The sequence below is a fragment of the Cupressus sempervirens genome, chromosome 2, assembly GCF_028749045.1.
Source record: "Cupressus sempervirens isolate cs-2001-9-10 chromosome 2, ASM2874904v1, whole genome shotgun sequence".
Lineage (NCBI taxonomy): Eukaryota > Viridiplantae > Streptophyta > Pinopsida > Cupressales > Cupressaceae > Cupressus > Cupressus sempervirens.
The window spans coordinates 725528722-725533266 of NC_143119.1; the positions used below are offsets into that span (position 1 = coordinate 725528722).

The 4545-nt window shown below is 32.7% G+C and overlaps 1 pseudogene; it reads right to left on the bottom strand.

Moving 5' to 3' along the window:
• Nucleotides 1-542: 542 nt before the first annotated feature.
• LOC149575432 (protein THYLAKOID FORMATION1, chloroplastic pseudogene) lies at nt 543-1588 on the bottom strand (annotated as a pseudogene).
• Between the last annotated feature and the right edge of the window lie 2957 nt (nt 1589-4545).

Consider the following 4545-nt stretch of genomic DNA (forward strand, 5'->3'; position numbering starts at 1 on the left):
GAGTTATATTGTGACATTGGGATATTATTTAGTGTGCATATCACATTGGGATATGATATTCTTTAGATTTGATATTGGGATTTTTTAAAATAAAGTGTAAACTTACTACCCAATATTAAGTGAGGGTGTAAATGGTATTGTGCCTGCATGGTTTTCTTGTACGTGGTTTTACTTTAGTTGTATTTTGTGTGGTCTTGTGTATATCTTAGTGTAAAGTTTCTACAATTTCTATGATTGAATATAAACTAGATTCAATCTTCTTCTTCTCCTTGTGATTTGCTAAGAATAACTTCAAAGTATTGCCTTCAATTGAATTAGAAATGTTATCTAGCCAAAGTTTACAAATAACTTCTCAAGGGGTTACGAGTCATTATCAAACCATGAGAATTTTTTGTTTATGTCACTTCGTCTAGATTTATTTCAGAATTAGTGGTTTAACCAGTTTTAATACTTTAACTCATACGCAGAAATGAATATAATGTAATATCCCTATTGATATTCAACCTTAAACATAAAAGTATTCTACTATATTTAGAATGCACCTAGAATATTTGAATGCTATTGGAAATGATTCCCTTTAACATTTGGCAACTTCCTCTGTGCACTTTGATATCAATTCTCATTTTCCTTTCAACATACTCCTTCAAGAGATCCTTTGACTTAACCAATTTTGAAAGAATATTGTAGTAAATATCAAGGTCTCTATCCACACTGGGATTGCTTATATTAAAGGCTTGACATAGTTTATCTAAGACAACAGGTTTGGTTGTATTTGCCCATTCTTCCATCCTTTTAGCATCATTCATGTACTGTTTAGGATCCTCCCTCAATGTATTTATGTACACTTTGAAGATTGCTTCACTATCCTCATCACTTGGGTATCCATCTATGAGTTGGTCATAAATAGTGACAAAGCCAAGGGCAAATACTGTATCGAATTGATATGTCATCTTGTATCGCATCAAATGTTGTACAATTAGTTCCTATATAACACTATTGTATATGTTTGGAATAGGTTGCTAGTATGATTTTATCAAAGCCAACTTTTTATCTCCAACTGTAGGTATATCTGTCATCATAGTTGTGGAACAATGTATTATAGAGACCGAAGGATGACCAAATTACCATGAAGCACCATCAATATGATCGATTCCCATGATCATTTTCCATCTAATGCTCTTACTGCTACTAGAAACAACATTTCTATTAGATACTACTGCTCGAGAGGTCAACCTATCTGTTAGTTTTGTGATTCTGCTAAAACAAATAGATGCCAATGTGGCTACTATGTTTGAGGAAGATTCAAATTGAAGAAAATTAACTACCTATACAATTGTTCTTCAACTGGCAGACTCGTCAAATTTTGTTCAAATTCTTTTAGCGATAAAAGCATAGAAGGGAAGAGAGAGAGGTGTAATGAGTACAATTGCTTGGAGGGATTGGAATTCTTGCCAACTAGGCTTATCCAATATACTAAACCTGTGATAAAGTCCCATGTGTTTGCTAATATCAATCTTGTGTGAAAGCGAGGGTTTAAGCTTAGATGATTCCTACGACATTTTGTGCCTGTGCATGTCATCACATCCATCACGACTCACATCTATTTTATTTACTTATTGAGAGTTCCTATCAGGTTTTCAACGTTTAAAATTTTTGATTTCTCCTTTTTTGCAGTTCTTCAACACTCATTCTTTAGTTGTATCACAATCTGCAGGGTGAAGCATTTCTCTCGAGCAACTCCAAAAAAAATGATGAGAAGATCATTTATTTCTTTTATTTTTCCCAACATATGATTCAACAATAAATTGCCCATAAATCTGAATGGATCTACCTTCAAGCAATTAAGTTTCCCATGAAGGAACTAGGCTCTGATACCATGTAAAGTTTTTGCAATTTTTATGATTGAATATAGACTAGATTCAATCTTCTTCTTCTCCTTGTGATTTGTTGAGAATAACTTCAAAGTATTGCCTTCAATTGAATTAGAAATGTAATTCAGAATTCTATCATTTAATTCTACAATTCTTATGTGGGCAGTAATGACTAAGGAGCAGACTTGTTTTGATGTGTGCTCTTAGACTTCATCCTTACCCTCTATAAGTATAGGAATCAAGGGACATGTCCTTAGAAAGGACATGTCTCTTCAAAAAATCACTTGCCTAACCTCTAGAAGTTAGTGACTTTCTAAGGGTGATTAATATTAATTACAAACACAAACATGTTGCTAGATTAATACTAAAACAACCTTTCTAAGGATAGACGTTGATCTTGAAGAAGGAATAATGAAAAGACTTATTCCTCTACTTATCATGCTTATATCAAATCTGATCGATCTGTTATCAAATCAGAATGATTAACAAGTTACAGATTTAACACTTGTGGTTTGATTTGGTTGGCGATTTTGGTTGTGTCATTGTTGAGTCTTTGTAAAGGTTCCATTTGTGAAGCATGGTACTAGATGTGTAGATAAATGTTTGGACTCACAAGAGTGAATTGGATGGGTTGATTTTGTGAGAGTAATCATTGTAACTCTATAAATTATTTATATTTTTAGTTGAGTAATACAATAAAGTATAGATGCTTTTGGAGTCTACATTTTCTATCATGAGGGTGTTTGCGAGGTATATCTTATTTTTTTAATCTTTTGCCTTGTCTATTTGATCTTTTGTATAATGGTAATATCGTAAGCTTGTGTGGGAGATTTTCTTTCATAGGTTATGTAGAAAATAGATTAAATGTAAATGGATATGATTGTAATTTTCCAACGCTTTAGGCCTTTTTAGTCTAACTTTCCTAGACATCTACATGGCGTGCTACCATCATTCAAAAAAAGGGATTCAAATGATCATTGGAACAATATGCTCTCAAGAATATGATAAAGTACTCTCCTTGTTAGCAATCACAAGTTGCAAATACTTTGGGGACCTATTATACAAAAATAATGTTCTTTTCTTTAGGAAGTTGGGAGAAATCATTCATTTATCTTTGTAACTTTGGAATCCTTACTTCAATTTACAATATCTTCTAAATTGACTTCTCACACATTGATCATTCTTTTATTATTGTCGGTAATTTTATCAAAACTAGTATTTTAATATCATTGATATCATTATATAGTTAAAATGTTGCATTTCATGCTCTTAAATATGTCTTTTATCACTTTTGTTATCACACCTTTTTATCGAAGTTCAATTTGTCTTATCCATGGAGGTAGAAATATCAAAACAAGTGTGTTGTTATGTAGAGCCTAATTAGACTCAGAGGTTAACTTTTCCCTTTTTCATTCGGTGTGATTTCTCCCTAGGTTTTTCTATGGGGGTCTAGAGGTAACACCCCTTGTGGAGTCTTGGGTGTTGGTGGACATACCTTAGGGATTGAGTGAACTATGTTAAATCTTTGTGTCTTGTATTCTCTTCTTTGTGCTTTTTTTTGTTTTATTGGCATATTTGCATTAAATTTTTATTTATGTCTCATTAATCCTAACAAGTGGTATCAAAGCAAGGTTGTTTCAGTTATCCTCTATAGGAAGGCCTCACAATTGAGTGGGAGCAATGGCAGACGAGGGTAAGAAGAAGGTTGAGAAGTTTAATAAGAAAAACTTTGTATTATGGAAAATGCAAATAGAGGACTATCTTTATCAGAAGGATTTATGGTAGCCATTACAAGGAAAATCCAAGAAAAAGACATCTATGATAGATGAGGACTAGGATATTTTGGACAGAAAGGCACTTGGAAGTAATTGTTTATGCCTGGCATAGTTTGTGGCATTTAATATTATGAAAGCAAATATGATTGAAGAGTTAATGGCAACCCTAGACAAGTTGTATGAAAAGCCCTTTGCTTCAAATAACGTGTTTTAGATGAAGTGTTTATTTAATATAAAGATGGCAGAAGGTGAATTTTTTGTTAATTATTTAAATGAGTTTAATATGGTTAATAGTCAATTATCTTTTGTATATGTTAATTTTGATGAAAATTTTAGGGCTCTCTTGATTTTGTGTTATTTTCTTGAAAGCTAGAATGGCTTGGTAATGGCTATGAATAATTATGTTTCTAGTTCTAATATCCTAAAATTTGATGATTTAGGTGTGATATTGAGTAAGAAAACTTGTAGGAAAAGCTCAGGTGGATCTACATAAGGAAGTGTCTTGAACACACAAGCAAAGATAAAATGAATGAGAGAGGAAACAATTCTATAAATCATGGAAAATCAATAGGAAAATTAAAGGGAAAGAAGTCTCAATCCAGAGGACCAAGAGATTGTTGCTACTGTGAGAAACTAGGGCACAAGAAGAAACATTGATGGACTCAAAAGATTAATGAAGGAGACAAACAAGAAGGAAATAAAGAGGCAAATGTGGTAAGTAATAAATTCGAAGAGGATGCTTTGCTTCTTTCCTTAGAAAATGTTGATAATCCATGGGTTTTAGATTTAGGGGATTCATTTCATACTACTCCCCATAGAGGCTATTTTCTTGATTATGTTCAAGGGGATTTTGGGCTTAGTTTATTTGGGAGATAATGAACCCTGTCAGATAGTTGGAA